The 19,864-nt window shown below is 30.3% G+C and overlaps 1 long non-coding RNA gene and 1 pseudogene across 2 annotated transcripts; one reads left to right on the plus strand and one right to left on the minus strand.

The window, feature by feature from the left end:
- The first annotated feature begins 1,336 nt into the window (after nt 1–1,336).
- Nucleotides 1,337–17,094, plus strand: LOC142318482 (uncharacterized). 2 transcript variants are annotated; one of them, XR_012754942.1, is made up of 3 exons: nt 1,337–2,108; nt 8,383–8,521; nt 10,778–10,903. It is a non-coding gene; the product is annotated as an uncharacterized LOC142318482 (long non-coding RNA). The 2 variants fall into 2 exon arrangements; XR_012754941.1 differs by lacking the exon at nt 10,778–10,903 and adding an exon at nt 16,883–17,094 and having other exon boundaries at nt 1,344–2,108.
- A 1,403-nt stretch (nt 17,095–18,497) lies between these two features.
- Nucleotides 18,498–19,192, minus strand: LOC142318010 (uncharacterized; annotated as a pseudogene).
- Between the last annotated feature and the right edge of the window lie 672 nt (nt 19,193–19,864).

Below are 19,864 nucleotides of genomic sequence, written 5' to 3' on the forward strand. Positions count from 1 at the left end.
AGTTTTATTATTACCACTCAACATCCTTGATAAACCATTATTTTGGTTTCTCATATTTATTATAGTATGGCATAGATGAAGTCCTACGCAAGAACTATCGCATGAAAATAAACAAGAACAAAACAAAAGTCATGAAATGTAGTAGAAATAACAAAGATGGACCGCTGAATGCGAAAATAGGAGGAGAAAAGATTACGGAGGTAGAAGAATTTTGTTATTTGGGAAGTAAAATTACTAAAGATGGACGAAGCAGGAGCGATATAAAATGCCGAATAGCACAAGCTAAACGAGCCTTCAGTAAGAAATATAATTTGTTTACATCAAAAATGAATTTAAATGTCAGGAAAAGATTTTTGAAAGTGTATGTTTGGAGTGTCGCTTTATATGGAAGTGAAACTTGGACGATCGGAGTATCTGAGAAGAAAAGATTAGAAGCTTTTGAAATGCGGTGCTATAGGAGAATGTTAAAAATCAGACGGGTGGATAAAGTGACAAATGAATAGGTATTGCGGCAAATAGATGAAGAAAGAAGGATTTGGAAAAATATAGTTAAAAGAAGAGACAGACTTATAGGCCACATACTAAGGCATCCTGGAATAGTCGCTTTAATATTGGAAGGACAGGTAGAAGGGAAAAATTGTGTAGGCAGGCCACGTTTGGAGTATGTAAAACAAATTGTTGGGGATGTAGGATGTAGAGGGTATACTGAAATGAAACGACTGGCACTAGATAGGGAATCTTGGAGAGCTGCATCAAACCAGTCAAATGACTGAAGACAACAACAAAAAAAAAAAAAGTTGAAATAAATCATCAAAAGCGTTATCAATAGACAATTTATTATCCACGAAAACTTTTATTTTTTCTAATTTGTTTTATTTATAAAGATTTTTCCATATGAAATAAAAACATCTTTAATATATTCACAAATTAATTCTATTGTAAATGGATAAGAAGTATATTTTTTATATAATTGTTCAATATCATCATTTATATTATCTAAAAATGTATTTAAATCATACTTGTCGGACATATTTTTATAACAAAATACTAATTTACTAGCTTTATCAATTCGTTCAAAGTTCGTGGGGTTTTCCATTCGTATTATAATGTAAATAATTTTAATAATGATGTGTTATTGATGTTAACATTTATAGAGAGGTGTAAAAGAGTGGGGATTCCTCCTGACATCATGTTTTATTTTATTCTTTTCTAATTAATGAGTATTGCCCAATCATCTTTAATTTATTGAAATATTTACTGAGGTTCTGCCCCAATCTTTAATGTATTGATTTATTAAAGAAAACAGAGTCGTGTTTTGCTATGCTTTTTGTAGTAGATTTACGCTTGCGTAGGTGAATTTAACTGGAAAGTGGCTGTCGCTCTCCGTGAAAAAAACCTTACACTCAACCACAGTCGGACCAGTCCTGAGCAACAGGCACTGTAATTGAATGTGAGGTTTTCTATACTAATAGTACGGTAAAGAAAATTAACTTATTTTAATGCGGGTTCCTGCTTGTGGCTGTGTGAAAATTTGTTCAACCTTATTCATTTAAGAAGTTTATTATAAAAGGTTTCCAAACTCTTACGAAATTACATTTGCACTTTTCTATAAACAAGAATTTTTATAAAGTAATCATTTTATTATTTTCCCCTTTTTTATAACATTGTTGTGGTGATGTTTTGCTATTTTAATTATAAAATATATATATATTTTTTAAGAAAGTTAAAGAGAGGATTAATTTTATGTTTTATTTTGTGAATTGATATTAGCCACAAGTTAATATATATGTAAATCAACAGTTGACGAATTGGTATTACGTTGAAGTGTCAAAAGTTTGTTGGTTGCGAGGTAGATTGTTGCTATGGTAGATTGTTTTGTAATAGGATTCATAAAAACTCAACGGAAACGGAAGTTAATAGTGGAGGAAGTGAAAAACATATCATGTGAAGAAATGAGGCTCAGTTGACCGATACAATTGATACTGTTAAGACTTTGGATTCAACTACTACACCCGCTAAACTAATGATGCGTTGAAAAGAAACCGGAGGTTCTGAAAAACTCTTTGCCGTTAATTGGACGCAACATTCGTGCAAGAGCTCTGTTTAAGGTAAAACGTTTGTCATTTGTTGCCAAGATGATACGTGTTTAATAATAATCTGACTTCATGTGTCTGAGAACATATTCTTTTTTTTATGTTTACTTATTTTATGTTGTAATATTGTTTTTATGTACTTTTTTCTTTTATTATCATGTGATCTTGTTTTCATGTACTTACGTATTTGATATAATTTTTTTTTAAATTACTAAGTAAGATTATAATTTTATAAAAGGAGTCACAATTCTTTACAAGTCATTTTCCACCGTTACCGTCTAGGCCTGCCCTTTTTACAATTTCTATTCCAGCAACTTTTCCGGTTCATCTAAACTCTGTACAATAATACCCTACGTTTTTACCCTTTCTTAAAATTGCAGGGAACTGCTTCGTAATGACATTATTAAAATAAAAAATTCCTTAAATCCCATTGCATTTTTATCTGCTACATTTTTTCACCGATGGCCCATGTTTCCGCAATGAATATTCCTTATCTCATCAGTTCTATTTACCCTACCCTTCCTTACATGTTTCTTTCCCTTTTCTTAACCCTTCTGCTGTTTAATTTTAAATTGTAATTTAGATTTCTTCATTTCGTTCTCTCAACATTTTTATATTGTTACATCTGACTGTTAAACTGCTGGTCTATTTTTCTAATCGATTCCTTATCTTTTTTACCAATATTAAATAAAAAGATTTCACTGTTATTCCTCATTTTTTGTTGAAATATCCATAACCTGATTGATAATTAGGGACTATGTTGGCCGTGATACAAGTTTATATTTGCAGAAAAACCCTTTTGATAATTCAACATTTCATCTGCCATTTAAGTTTTTTTACTCGTACTTTTAATTGATCTCACATAATTTTTCTTACACCATCAAACGTATCAACAGAATTCACTCGTTAGCTTACACATCTATAAAAACCATATGTTGACATCATAAGCTATTTTTTGTTACCGCAGATATAGTTTACCGTATTAAACTTTTTGTGCTACAGAACAAAATTTCAACTTATTTTGATTGGTGTGAATTAATCCTTTCAATACCAGAAGTGTAGGGTAGTGAATAAACTTTCAATGCCGGCGGGTTTTGAGTTTGCAACCGTGACATGACTTTTAAACGCTTTACTTTCCATTTTTATAAAGAATAGAAATCGGAAAAAATATTCTTGTGCGAATTAAAATGTACTATTATTCTAAAAATGGAATTTAATACTGGTGTCTTAAGTTTGTAATGGAAAATTTGAATTAAAACTTTGCTTAATAGCATGTTTCCCTCAAGTATGAATGAATATGCTTTACTTTGACGGTTGAAAATTACAAAAATTCTAAAACACAATTTTTTTTCTCACTACTGTAACCGGGCCTTTCTTAATGTTTATTTTTTAGACATAATTGAATAATCTACAATATTTTTCACACTTTAAACAATAGTGGAATCATATTTAGAAATGAACAGCTGTAATAGTTTATGAGCATATCTGTTATTCTGACTTATGTATAAAAGCAGATTTATAATTCCTGATTAGTAGAATTAGTAGTATTTCTAATTAAAATTGTGAGATGAAGTGGCTGATGAATAACTGCACATCAATATCTATCAGCTGATACAGTCTCAAATTTAATAAAAATACATTCATTCTACTTTTAATTTAAAAAAAATAATAAATGCAATTTAATAACATATGAAAAAAGTAATAAGGAGACAAGGTTGAAAGTCATGATCATCATCATTCACCAAAGGCTATGCCTTGCCAATTTAGTCACGTCACTCTCATCTCCAGTTCTCTTTTAAGTCATTATATGATCTAAGGCCCATGTCTTTAACATTATTGATGATGGTTGCTCTCGGTCTACATCTAGGTTTTTTACCCAAAACCTTGCCCATGCAAGGTTTATATTCATCATGTCATAGTACATGTACACTCAATTATGCTGTTCTTCGTATAACATTTAGCAAGGATCTCCTCTCCTTACTTCTGCTAACATTTGATCATTTCTTTTCCTATTCACCCAGCTTGTTCTTGTTCTCCTCCTAATCTACATTCCATTGCTTCCAGTCTTCTTGTTTCTGCTTCCCCCGAAGCGTCCATGTTTCATATCTATAAGTTAGAAAATTCCAGATATAAATTTTAACAAACTGTTCCCTTATTTGCATATTCATATGATTATCAGTCAGTAAATTCTTTTTATCCTGGAAAGTTCATTTGGTACTTACGTATTAACGCCACCGCAGCTACAGCTTTATTTAAAAGCAAAATAGTCAATCGGATTTCGGTGGAAAATGAACAGTCTCTTTATTAATTTTAATAAATGGTTATTTATATTTATTTATTTTATAAATATAATTTAAACAAACTTAACCTACGCTTCGCTCGCTAACCTTGACTAATTAACACCGTAATTTTTTGAGTATTTATTTAATAAATTCAGTAATTATTGCAATTATTTATTATTTAAATAATCAAAACACTCCTGTTAATTAGCCAAGGTTAGCGAGCATAGCTTAAGTTTGGTTAAATTATATTTATAAAATAAATAAATATAAATAACCATTTATTAAAATTAACAAAGAGTGTTTTGAATCTACGTTAAACTCTATATCGGCCCATTTCCCACCGAAATCCGATTGACTACTTTGTTTTTAAATAAAGCTGTAGCTGCGGTGGCGTTAATAAGTAAGTACCGTTCATTTTACCAGCGCTATTCTCCCTTTTTACTTCTGTGACACATTTATTATCGTTAGTGACGGTGCTTCCCAAATAACAAAAACTGTCAACCTTCTGTACAGCAGTACCGTCTAATTTAATATCAACCTTTGTACCTTCCTTTGTTTTTCCTAAAATCATAATCTTTGTCTTCTCCTTATTAATTTTCAGTTTGTTTTGTTAGTACTTTAGATAGTGTTTCTAACATAATATCCATTCCCCTTGCTGATTCTGCCCGTAACACAATATCATATGCAAAGTGGATACAATGTATGGATTTTCCATTAATTCTGATTCCTGATTCCTTTTATTTTTTCTTTCATTTCTACGGTAGCTTTTTCAGTAAATGAATTAAACAAAAAACGGTGACTGTGGACATCCTTGTCTGACTCCCCTTCTTATTTTGGCTTCTTTCTTTAAGCCATTAAACAACATTGTAAAGGGCAAAATATTTTATATGGAAATGATTCAAGAACAAATTTTAGAAATTTTTTCTACTGCAATATTAATTACTGCAATAAGTAATGTAGAGTTTATGATTTTGATTCTAATTTTCAACAGTTAAGTCAATTTTTATCTATCCAGTAACAGCCTCAACCTGTGGAAGAGATGCTACCAGCACAACCACCCCCACCTGCAGTACCAAGTCCTCCACCAACACCAGCACCGGTTATACCTCCTGAAATCCTTAATATGAATGAATCAATTAGCTTTGAACACTTCACGTGTCTGAACCGCAAACACCATATCCTCATAATATAATACCATCTATATCACAGTTACAGCCCGATCAGGTTTGTTAATTTTATTGTTACTGTTATTTGAGAACTAAGTTAGGTTGAATGTGAACAAATTAGAATTCTGTTTTATTAGTGAATATTAGTAAAAATCTATTTTTGTTGTCTCGATTAGTTGTTGCTCTGTTAAAGCCTTAAATTAACCGTAAATATTAGTTTAAAGAAATATGATTGAAAGACTGAACAATTCAAGCAGTAGAATTTAAATTCAATAGCGTGAACACAAAAATCAATAAAGCATATTCAATCCACAAACAGTATTCAAAAATAATTGATGAATTAACAACTGTAGAAAATAATTTGAATACTTAGGTTTCTCCAAAAGAATGAAATGTGTATGCATATTGTATGTAGCTTAGATATTAGAATAGCTAATATTTAGGTAAAATTTTGCCATAATTTTCAAAATAGTGTTTAGGAGAAAATAATGAACCTCTTTTTTCTGAACTTGATTTTTATAATAATGCAAGCACACACTACTACCATTTGTTTATTATCCAAGTATCATAATTGCGTGTATTTCATACAGGATCATCAAAGAAGGTTACAGCAATTTAAAAAAATCGTCCCAGAAACTACTAGAGATAATCGAACGAGTATTTTTTCTTTTAAATTTCACCAACTCAAAAAGTTTTTTTTACATATCTTAGAATATTTCAATGTGAGCTCCATTGGTCGCTTTGCAATGGCACATCCAGGCAATAATCGACTTCTGCCCAGGTTCGATAGTGATCCATTGTCTTAAATGTTGTACGTCCCTGATTTTTTTTACTGTAGACAATGTTTTTAATGTATCTCCATAGAAGAAAGTCTAGGGTGTCAAATCTGGGCTTCTCGAAGGCCACAGCACAGGATCGGCCCTACCATTACAATGATTACGGAATCCTTCATTGAGAGTGCTTTGAATGCCGGGCTAAAATGTAGGGGCACCTCAAAAACATTACAGCAACGTTACTTTCTTGTTAAATTTGGTCAACTTGTGGGAAAATGGACAGTTTGCAGCTTGTCTAAATAAACATTTCCTGTGGCAGTAGGCTAATGAAAAAAGAATGGACCAATCACATGATTAGACATCAAACTGCACCGCATGTTTATTTCTGAGGAATCTCAATAATTTCATCGGGTTGCTGAGATCCCCATATCCTGCAATTATGCCGATTAACACAACCACTGACGTGGAAAGTCGCTTCGTCCTTAAACTTAACATGTTTTTAAAATGTTTGTTCATCATCAATATTATTAAGTATTTTACTTATGAATTCAACATGTGTAGGACGATCGGTGTAGGTTTAAGGTAAGTAAAAACACTTTTTGAGTTGGTGAAATTTTGAAAGAAATACTCGTTTGATTATCTCTTATAGTTTCTGAGATACGAATTTTTAAATTGCTGCAACCTTTTTTGATTACCCTGTATGTAAACAGATTTATAGTAAAATAGTTATTTCTTCTACCATTCATTTATCATGGTAGTATTTTAGTATTTATGTTGTAATATTTCTAAGAGTCTTGGGGGAATGCTGGTGGGTAGGTTCACTTAGCAGAAGAGATTGGTATATTTAAATCTAATTGTATTTTTCTTATCAAAATACCGAATATTAGGAAATAATTGGAATGTAATGCATAGGATATTAAAATGTAATGATACCTTCAGATGTTTATAACGGTGTTTGCTGAAAATTAATTTTACAGTCCAGTTAATTTTATGAAAAGATTCTAGGAAGATAGGTGTTCGCAAAAACACACTTGTTTGTGCATAATATTTGTTACTTTATTCAATTTTTTATACATATGTAATATTAATAGTGTATAATATATATATATATATATATATATATATATATATACTGCGTATTATAACAAAAAAAGTCCAAAAAAATAAAAATTCTGCAAATTATTTAATTCTGTATCATTTTGCAAGATCCCAAGAACGTATAAATTTCATGAAAAGTAATTTAACGTATTACATTCAAATAAATTATAAATATGGTCTCAATTGATTGGCCATTTAAAATGTTGCAAAAGCAGAATAAGGTAGCAGTTCTTGACAAACAAGCTTAACATAAATCAATTATAACATAATCAGTTGTTCTAACGCAATCATATAAAAACAGCCTTTTATATTTCAAACTACAAGCGCTTGTAAATATTAATATATTTTTATAATCTGCTTAAATGAGTTTACACTGTACACTTTTGTTAGTATGAAATGCCCACTGTTATATTTTATCACTCAGCTGCTCTTTTTAGCATAGATTTACATATTATTCTTTAAATTTTTCATCCTGAAATTATAAATGGATGGCACTCTTTATCATGGAGTCTAGCTTCTCATTTCTCTCTTGTATATGGCACAGATTCTCTGTAGGATGGAGATCAGGAAGTTTCCTGGCAGGCTAAAAAACCGGTATTATTGTCAGTCATGAGATTTTTTCTGCTTTTGAGAGCCAGTTCTTGCTGGAACAACCAATTTTTCTTTAAACAAAAGGCAAAACTCTGTTTTTGGAAACTTTTTTCTGCCCTTCAAAGGGCAGATGTTTCCTTTCCATAATGAATTGTGTTCCCACATTTCAGAGAAAATCACTTTCAACCAATCTTTGAAAGTCTATTTTACGTATTTTTAGTTTGTAGCTGTCTTTTTTTTTTCATATTTTCTGTGAGAGCTGCTTTTTCAGCAGATGTCTTGCTTTTTGAGCTTGTTCAGTCAATCCTCGTTCAGTTTAATTAATTACATAACTGAAGCCAGCCATTTCCTTTTAATGATCACAACTCTATTTTTTCAGGATCAACTTCAGATAACTTATCAAGCAAGACCACTTTTTTTAGCAATAAACGTTTTTCTGGCGCTTTTGTTTTTCTTCATGATGACAGAGCCGGTTTCCACCACAATGACCGTATTTGGAGAACATGGGTTATGATCAGGTATCGGATTATTTATAATTTGTTTTTGTGATTGTATTTTAGGAATTAAGGCGTTTATGAAATGTTTATTAAACATTTTAGAAAGTTTAATTTGTCAAATCGATAAAAATTCTAAGTTTTAAAAAGAGATTTTAAAAAATGTTGAACAATCAAACAAAAGTGTTCAAACCGTTAAATTTTCTTTTAAATGACATTTAATTCACTTAAAAAAAATACAGTTACGATTCGTTTAATTGCAATATATTTAATTAAATGTAATTGCGGATACTTTTTGGTACGCAATTCGGCAGTAAATATATTAAATTACCATTAATCATTCATTAAAATTGAGTTTCATTAAAAAAAATAGATATTTGCAGAAATCAGCTGCCGGATCTTAGACCGTGGTGTTTGGATCAGATTCAAAATACTGATTCCAAGTTTCATCACGGGTTATTATATGATCTAAAAGAACAATATCTTCAGCTTAAAATGTCATTTAAGTTAACTTGCATACAAATGTGAATTCAGATGTCTTGTGATTTTGAATCGACCGTCTTAGAACCGATCTTGAACATAACTAGCATTAATTCAGTTTGTTCATAGATAATGAAATGGACAATGGTAAAATATTACAAATTTCAGCGATTTCTCAAATTTTTATGCAGTTGTCCTTGGAAATAAGATAATGTGATTTTGCAAGTTCCATTTGAAACTTCCAACTTTCAATGAAAATTGGTGAAACTTTTTGTGCCTAATTTAGCACGTTCACTGAGGCGGTCAAAATAAGGAACTTAACCAATGGGCAACTATACCTACTATACGTTATGGCGCATATTGGCTCGTCCTGAGGTTTTGTACTGTGCGTGTAGTTTTTATTCAGATTTACTCTACATGCTGAATCGTTTGACCTTGGACTTTTGTTTGGTAAACATTTGTACTGCACCACATATCACATTGTTTTTTATTCTTTTTCTGATAATTTTATTCCTTTTCAATATATCATTCATAATATTTACTAAATCTTATTATTCCTAAATGAAATATATATTGAAATATTTTTCTTTTAAAAAGCATATTCTAATGTATATTTCATTATTATAACACTGGACGAAACATAAAATTTATTACCAGATATTTGGTTCTGAATTTCTTCACGTAAATGTCTCTACGTTTGCTTATAATGATCACCTAAATTATTAAATAAATTTATTTTCGACTTGATTACTTTTTTCAACATAATATTATTTTTTGATAACATTGTGAAAAAAGCTTTTGTTAAATTCATTTTATTTTTCATCTTTATTAAATTATTTATATATTTTTATAAATTACAATAAAAAAATTTGTCATGTTTTATTTAAAAAAATATTTTTATTCATAAAGAGAAATAAAATATTCATTACATACGATACATTATGTACCATAACGCACAGTTGTCGAGTGCAATACGGCGACAATGAGCTCCATAGTTAAATAATTTTACGTTCAGCACTGTACTTGAATTATGCAAACGACAAGCACACAGAAACTCCCTACTACGACACATATATGTGCCGTACTGCAGCAAACAAGTTAAACTGCTGAATCCACTTAAAAAAATAATTAATTAAGGTTTGCGGTTAATATACACTTTTAATACTCTGATGTGAATTTCAGTTGATTTTACATTTACAAAAAAATAAAAACCTTTTCATATCTTGCTGTTCTTCCAACACGGTACAAATTTCAAGCAGAGCCAAACTTTGCAGCTGTTCCCATCCGATTCTTTAATCGCTGAACAATCCTTGTATATAATAAATAAATAAAATATCTCTTATATTTATGAGTTATAAGATCAATCTTAAAATAATCATAAGGAAATGCTTTATTGCAACAAAAATTATTGAATCCAAACAGTTTTCAGGATTTGATATCGTAAGGTACTACAGGAAAAAACAAAGAAAAATCTGTTTATAAAAGTCTTAAACATATTAAAAGCTGCCATTCATTTAATAAAAAAATGTATTAATTTTATTTAACAAACTTAAGAATACATTTACAAAGGTATATTAAAAATTATTTAACCAAACAACTACAAATATTCAGGGCTCACGTTGGAATAAAAAAAAGAAGTATAATATTACATAAAAGGCAACTACTAATATTAGAAAATTACGAACTGTAACTTATCATAATCTAATAAATGTCATTTGTTATATAAATCCTTTAAATGGGAACATCCTTTAAATTGAATTGTCTTACAACCTTCTAGATCAAAATAAATCAATTTTACAGATATAAAGACCAGTAATACACTTCAAGAAAAGTTTAAAAAGATTGATCTTTAAAGCATTTCAAGAAAAACTATTTTTTAATAAAATGAGTGCATAAAAAAAAACCCAACGCAAAATTTAATTAAAAAAATTATATATAAACAGTTGTAAAAAAAAATTAAAACTGAAAAAAAGAAAAGGTACGTTACCTATCATATTCTGTATTCATTATACATTTTACTTTTCTTCTTTTAAAACCTGAAATAAAATATTAAATAATTATAGTCATAGGATCAAAGGAGTTCAAATTGATCAGGAAAATTCAAACAAATACTGCAATTAAAATATTTATTTAAAGTTCTCATTATTTCACATAAAATACAAAAGAAAAAATTTAACACCACAAGAAGAACTGATAATGTAGGAAAAAAACATAATTAGAGAAACATTTTCAATAGTGTAATGTAACTGGAATATTCTTTTTAACAAAGGGTAAAAAAAAATTCTCTAGACAATATTTAACATTAATTTTTTTTTTCTTCAGTCATTTGACTGGTTTGATGCAGCTCTACAAAATTCCCTATCTAGTGCCAGTTGTTTCATTTCGGTATACCCCTTACATCTCTAACAATTTGTTTTACATATTCCATACTCTACAACAACAGGGAACTGAACCTGATGAAGAGAACGTTGCCTGCCTGTACAATTTTTCCCTTCTACCTGTCCCTCCAATATTAAAGCCATTCCAGGATGCCTTAATATGTGGCCTAATGAGTCTTGTCTCTTCTTTTAAAACTGTATTTTTCCAAATGATTCTTTCTTCACTTATTTGTTACAATACCTCTTCATTTGTCATTTTATCTACCCATCTGATATTTAAAATTCTCCTGCAGCATCACACGTCAAAAGCTTCTAATCTTTCCTTCTCGGGTTCTCTGATCATCCGAGTTTCACTTCCATTTAAAGCTGCATTCCAAACGTAAACTTTCAAAAGCATTTTGCTGTCGTTTAAATTAATTTTTGATGTAAACAAATGATATTTCTGAATGAAGACTCATTTTGCCTGTGATTTAGTATTTTGTATCGCTCCTGCTTTGTGCATATTTATTAATTAATTCTACTTCCCAAATAACAGAATTCTTCTACCTCCATAATCCTTTCTCTTCTTATTTTTATATTCAGCGGTCCATCTACATTATTTTTATTAAATTTCATTACTTTTGTTTTGTTCTTGTTTATTTTCATGCGGTAGTTCTTGCGTAAGACTTCATCCATGCCGTTCATTATTTCTTCTAAATAATTTTTACTTTCGACTAGATTACTATATCATCAGCAAGTCGTAGCATCTTTATCTTTTCATCTTGTACTGTTACTCCTGATATAAATTGTTCTTTAACATCATTAACTGCTAGTTCCATGTAAAGATTAAAAAGTAACGGGAATAGGGAACATCTTTATCGGACTACGTTTTTTATTTCGGCTTCTTTCTTATGTTCTTCAATTATTAATGTTGCTGTATGGTTCCTAACATTAAATAACTTATGCGTATTGTAAAGGTACAGCTGCAAATTAATTATTTTAAATAAGGTACAAATTATTTTAATAATAAAAAAAATTAACAATAAATATAAATTCTAAGCTGTACTGAGAGAAATCAATCCCCTCATAAAAATCCAAGTTTTATGATAACATAGTTAAATAACCGAAATAGTCAAATAAAAAAATTTATATAAGCCAATAGAAATTATATTAATGTTTTAACTAAGTTCCTGTACAAATGTTTACAATCTAAATACAAACTACACTAAATACAAAATACGAGGACAAGATTTAACTAAATTATTTTTTACATACTATCAATAAAATTAAAAGAGAATTTTATAACTGTGACTATTAATATCATATAAGCAAAACTTTACGCATATCTTTTTTAAACAATGAATTTAGTTCACAAACTGTTTTGACAAACCTTAGATTTAATCAATTTAATAAAAAAAAAAAAAAAAAACCATCAATGTAAATTTAACTTATAACTGTATAAGAAATATGCCACTTTGAAATATTTAAAAATGTAATTATGATTCAATTGTTACTTTTATTTTATGTACATTACTTATTTTATTAAATATTTAATGTAAAAGCAAAATTAACATGTAATAGCATGGTGTCTAGAAAAAACTTAACTCCTCAGTCAAAGTTAAACACAATTTTTGGGAGAAGAAATTTTCACATAAATTACTTAGCCGAGTTCAAGCTTATATTTTCATCAATTAGTATGGACTTCCTATTAAACATAATAAATGAATATTAACAAAATACACCTAACCGTTTAAAATCGGGTGAAAATTTATAATTCTATTGCATAATTTCTTACTGAAAAGATATCTGGAAGACAAACAATCTGGGTCCCGATGAGACAATACGTTGTTTTTTTTCTTCCAATAAATGAAAGAAAATTTTTTACTTCTTTTTATTTTAAAGAAAGAAAATGAAAGCGAGAAAACTGTCAATGCAAACCTTCAGATTCAATATTAAAATTGTATTTTAATAAAAGGGAAAAACATAGTACATAAATCAAATTAAAAAAGCATGTTTGTTCTGTTTTACATTATTTTATTAAACATTGTTTTAACAGAAAATATATTTAAAAAAGATGAGGAATCTTTTTTAATGAAAATGTAGTGATGCTTTATAAAAAAAACAAGTCCTTATTAGTTTTCCTTTGAGTATTAAGTCTTCTCTTAACCGCTATTTTTTAGGTTGTGCTATTTAGTATTGTTCCGTTCGATGTTGAGCCAGTTGGTGCTGCACTCTAGCAACTACTGGCGCTGGCGAGTGAGTTAATCTCGTACGATCATTTCAGTCGAAAATATCCCGCCGGGGTGCAGCCATGTATATTTAGTCTAAGGTGACTAACAGGTTTAACGTGACCGTTTGAGAGTCGGATCCCGCTTGAAGTGGTCATGATTTGTTTAATATTACATTTCATTCTAGTGCAGAATAGTTTTATTTTGTAGTCTAATGCGGCTTATAGTGTTTATCGATAATGTTCAATCGTATAATTTTGACTGACGTGTTAATTTATTCATCAGTCTAATGCGACTTGTATTTTCGATATTCAAAAAAGCCTAATATGACAAATTAAAATTTAACGATTCAAGAAGAATATGTTTTAGTTGATTTCATCATCTCGACCATCATTTCAACCAAATACAGTCCGTACTTAATCTACAATGTAAAAAGTATATTAAAAACGTGCACAAAACCCACCTCATGACAAGTTTTTTTGTAAAATAATTCTTAAAAATTTAATTTCCTTTTCAGTTCATCTTTTTAATGTAATAAGATGCAACAAATATTTTTATAACAATGGACTACTAATTTATACATTATAACATGAATAATGAAAAACAGCTGGGTTTGAGCTGATACAATATTGTTATACATATTGATTATAATATTTAATGAAAGGGAAAACCTAGTATACTCTATTTTTTTTTTTTTTTTTTTTTTTTTTTTTTTTTTTTTTTTTTTTTTTGTTCGGATAGCTTAACTAAAAGCCTAACATTGAAATTGTTATTATGAATTTTTTCTCTGGACATTTATAAAATTTATTTATTTATACATTGAAAGTGTATTGTTTTTTTTAAACTATATAAATAAGAATAAAGTGATTTCACTTGAAAGGTAGTTAGCGGCTCCTTTACTTTTTATTCTTTTAACTGGATATAATCAATTTTTGCATTTTCATTAACAGTGAATAGCTTCTATTTAGCTTCAGTTAAATTGAGTTTGAGGATTATCCTTAAAATTAAGTCGAAATTAATTATAATTTTACTTCTTTACTCTATTTAAGAGAAATTGATTATTCAATAATTTTTATTTGCAAAGTAAATGTTATATTTAACTATTCTCCTTAATTTCCTTCATTCTAGTATTCCTATTTTTCATTCATGTATAAGTCCTATAATTAAGATCAAGATTGTAATTGTTGATGAAATCAGTCATTCTATAATTATTATTTTTGTTGAGAATATTGGTATGATTATTGAGATTTCAATATCGAAGATTAAGAAGATTGTTGCAATTAAAAAGAAGTGAGTAGAAAATGATTTTCGTGTCGATGATATTTTTGAAAATCCGCATTCGAATGGTGAATTTTTTTCTCGTCTTATTTTATTTTTTTTAGAGATTAATATTGTGAATATTATTATTATAATAATGATTGATCTTAGTGAAATTATTGTTATTGTAATTTTGATTATCTTTTTAATTTTTTTTAATCTATTAGTTGGAGGCTAATTATACTTTTTGTACTAAAAAGATTATTATTATTTTCCTCATCAGTAAATTGAAAGATATAGGAATAATCAAATTACGTCTACGAAATGTCAGTATCAGATTGCTGCTTCTAAACCTAGGTGATGTCTGGCTGAGAAATGTATCTTTATGCATCGTACCATTGAGATTATAATGAAGGTTGTTCCCACAATTATACATGAATACCGTGAAATCCTGTAATTAGAAAGAATGATGATCCATAAATTGAGTCTGCTATTGTGAAGGTTGATTGTTGATATTCTCATTTTTGTAGAAATGTAAAGTATAATCCTAGAAGGATGGTTAATATTAATGATTTATTTGATATTGATAGTTTATTTAATAAGATTCTGTGATGTGCTCATGTTACTGTAATTCCTGATGAGATTAAGATAATTGTGTTTAGTAGAGGAACTTCTAATGGATTAAATGGTTTAATGGATTTTGGTGGTCAGTTTATTCCAATTTCAATTGATAACTTAATAAGAAAAATATTTTTTGAAGAAATACAAAAACTAAGAGTTTTTGTATTTCTTCAAAAAATATTTTTAATTTTCTTATTGATGAGATTGAACAAATTATAATAAATCTTAAGTCATATTAAATATGCGAGAGCAAAAACCGTCCGCTTAGCTTTTTTTAGATGAGGTATTGTAGTACACATCATAAAATCTAAAATGTGCTGTTTTTCAGATTGCTGTAATCTCTATAAAAAAAGGTGACCGATTGATGATGATAAATTTTGATGATGATGATGACAAACCTCCCAAAGTCCGCTTAGTTAAAAGCAAGCTCGCGGATAATTCCATTGAGATTACAATTTCCGTATCTGCCGATGTGAAAGTTAACGTAATCAAACCTCAGATTTCCACACCCATTGATAGAGTGGAGGAGAAAGCACAGGGTACAGCCGGAAACCTCGCTCCAAATATCGAGCGAGCGGTCGCTAGGGTTGCACCTCGCCTCCGTGCTGAGGTAGCCTCCTCTATCAGCTCGCTTGAAGGAGCTGCTGTATTACCCCTTTTCCGTCCACCTTCACCTCACATCCTAAACCTCCATCAACCAATCGCTACTGCTGCGGATGGTGAAAACTGTTTAATTTTATGCAAATGTCCTGTCCGATCAAATCTCGTGCGCGCTTTCTTCATGATGTCGACTGGTTCGTACATTGAGAAGAATCTGTGCAACAACCAGCATATCACCTTGCAGTCTCATCGAGCGCACAAGCTCAAGACACTTGATCAGAAATCTTCGAATAGAGGATGAGTGTTTCCACACGGTCTTTGTGATCGATGAGGATATAAGGTCACCGTTTGTGCTCCGTCCGTGTGAAAATAACGGATGTGGTGAATCGATAACAGTAGAGCGCGTTGTAGGGCTTGCTGCGTATGATAATGATGCTGAGGAATCTATCGTCCCCTATCTAGATGCGGGGGACTATGAGCAGATCATAGAGACGATGATTAATGCTCCATTCCTAGCGATCAATTTCGATGGGTTGCGAGGTGGTATTATTCGCATCCCCGCTGGAGAGGAGGATGAAGAAAGCGATTGGGATGATTGATAACAAAGCTGCTGCAAAGGCATGAAAAAGCCTATGCGCTGACCTCTATGTTATCACATAATCTTCTTAAAATCATTATCAATCGGTTTAATACGGTTCGAGGAATCTATTTATCGATTCGGAGGAGGTGAAGCATTAAAAAGTTTTAAACAGGTAATTTTATATCAAATATATAATAATTTCATATGCAATATTTGTTACCTTTACAGATTAAATAAATATATTCGTTTTTTTATTTTTCAGATTAAATTTAAAATTATAGTCTAGGGTAGTGTGACATCTTGTATACCCCTTTACAGCGTGCTAACCTTCCATCAGCTTCTTACAAAGATAAGCGTGCAACCGACTACTATTACATAGAATAATTGGTATTAGTTAATATTTTTTTTGTTTTTATGAAATAGTAACGTTATTTCTTTATTAAAAAAAAGTTATAAGCAAATTTTTACATTATATTCTTTTTTATAAATATAAACCTTTTCATCATTATGAAAAAATAGTATCAGTTATTATTTGTTGTTTTATTCTTATATATGAAATAGTAACGTTATTTCTTTAATAAAAATAATTATAAGCAAATTTTCACATTATGTACGTAAATATAATCCTTTCATCATTAAGAAGAAATAGTATTAGTTATTGTTTTTATTTTTATATAATGTAATAATTCCAAATTCAATTCAACACGACATTTGTTCTTTTTATTTTAATTTTTTGTTTCTAATATTTTTTGCTTCTAATATTTTTTGTTTCTGTTTAAGATTGATGTCGCAATTGCAAAAGGAGATTCTTAAGAGTTACTGTGAGAGGCTGAACGCATTTAAAAAAGAACTAGAAGAAATTGAATTTGATATGATGTCAAAAGAGGAATCAAAAAATAAATCTAGGAGATGTTTGTCCCGTTTGCGGCGCTCAGCAAAGGTTAAACACACTTCCATCCAGAACTATTAAAGAATGCGGATTAAATCGCTTCAAAAACGATGAAAATGATGGATTCGTTTCATGTAAAGAATTTAACTGGACTATAACTTCTGAATCTAATTTATTTCATTGCGGAATTGCACATAAAATTTATAATGAGAATTGCAGTGTTGGTGAAGAATTAAACAATTGCTGTTTATTTTTTAAAGATAGCATAGTCTGTATTGACCTAATGATAAGTACTTTTAGTAAATGGGCAAGACTCAGAAGCTGTTTATTGAAAGCAGGTGATGATAACTACTAAGACTTTTATGTTCAAATGAAATTGATTCGATCAAAAAAACATTCAGTTGAAACTGTGACTAAACAAACTAGCATTAAGCAGTTATGATGATAAACGTGTCGCAGTTAACAACTTATTAACTTTACCTTGGGGGCATGTTGATATTCCTTTAGAGCTTAAAAGTTTATTTAATCATTAAATTATTTTCAATTTTCTTTTTTTTCAGTTAAAAAATGTTCAAAAAATCTTGTTATTATAGCATTAGAGTAACCAAACCGCTTTCATTAGTAGCATATTCAACATTACGTGTGGTTCAAGCAATAACGAGTGGTTTAATAGAAGTTGCCGATTCATTAAGGCATTTACTTTCATTACTAGACGAAAATGAATTAAATTTTAAAGTCAATGTATATAGCAGGTTTAATTTCAAGAATGTCATCGATCCAAAAATATGTTATTTTTGTTTAGTAAATTTTTTTTTCATTAAATTCTATTTCAATTAAAGAAATGGCCGATGACTTTTTGTCTTGATAAAATTAAAATTTTGTATGATGATGATGATGATGGGGAAGATCCATCATCATCATCATCCCCTGACAAGGTAGAGTTGGATATTCGTATAAGTTCCACTTTCGGAACATCATCGAAATCGGTTCATCTCTGTCTGAGAAGTCTGAGAAGTGATAACTGTTTTTCATCCGATACGTTAACATACGGTATTTTCCATCTAATTTTCGTTATTTTGAAGATAAATATTTTTCCAGCCGGAACGATAACACCGTTATTGTTAGTGGAAGCCCGAAGCAGGATGAGTTCCTGTTTAACGTTTAGCAGTATTTTGTTATAATCTTCAAAAAAGCCTAAGAGCATCTTCAGCGGAAGTAATATATTAAAATTTGCCGATTCGCCATCGATATATGCACCGTTGACCGGATTTATAACACCGACTCCGTCCGATGACCAACCGTTCATGAAAAAGAATCTTTTTCGGAGTTCCTCAGCGACAGGGCGTTTTTCATCGTAGAAGTTATCCCCACGTTTCTCACCCTATCTACCTCCTGTCCTGCAATTTCGTAACGGATTTCATCGAAAAGAAATGCATCAAAATTATTGCACAGTTTTAGTGTAGGATCTGCGGCTCCATTAGCGTTGCCATACGTTCCGTTTATCAGTAAATAACGTTCACACGGAAGCGTGTACACATCTTGTTGCTGAACGGGGATTCTTATTTCATCGCTGTTATTGAACGTAGTCGCCGCATAAGGATAGTGAGAATGAAATTCTTTACCCGTTACGGTTTCATCAAATACCGCGTTCGCAGTATCAACATTTATTATCTGTCCGTTCATTGTTGTAAAACTTTAAAGCCTAAAGATTCCAGAAAACGTATGTTCTCTCGTGTTAACCGTTTAAGCTTCGCAGGTTGACTAACCGTTGGCGGAACTACGGGAGGGAATTTATATCCCTCTTTATCAACGAAAATCAAAACCATCGTTTCTTCGTCTTAAATGTAGTCTCACCGTCACTTCTTCACCGCCGAAATTTATCAGTTCTGAACTTTGATTATAAACGTGCACAGTTATATTCCGTATCCACTTGGTGTTGACCGGAAGATAAATGACACTGTGCGGTACTTCAATTATCTTATATCCCCGTCCGACTCTTGGGATAGAATTCGTTAATGATATGACCTTCTTCTGCGCCCACAAATGAACCGCGTGCGATGTTACAGCTTATACGTATCGAATTTACAGATGAAATACTAACAGGTTTCTGAAATGTATGCCAAAAGTTTGCCGGTAGGACCATTTCGTCAAATCCCAAAAGAGTACGGATAGAATACGGTTTTGTAAAATCTACTATTTCAGAACAAAATAAACGGGAGTGCATCGTTGTAGGGTCGATTAAGATTTTAATCGAACATTTTGCATCATTTTTACTGCGATTTCGTTGCATTCCTTTTTCATCATCGGTCGCGTTCAATTCACCGCAGTCACCCATCCCGTGTTTCAATTTAGCCC

This window comes from Lycorma delicatula, chromosome 1 (assembly GCF_047948215.1).
Source record: "Lycorma delicatula isolate Av1 chromosome 1, ASM4794821v1, whole genome shotgun sequence".
NCBI classification, from domain to species: domain Eukaryota; kingdom Metazoa; phylum Arthropoda; class Insecta; order Hemiptera; family Fulgoridae; genus Lycorma; species Lycorma delicatula.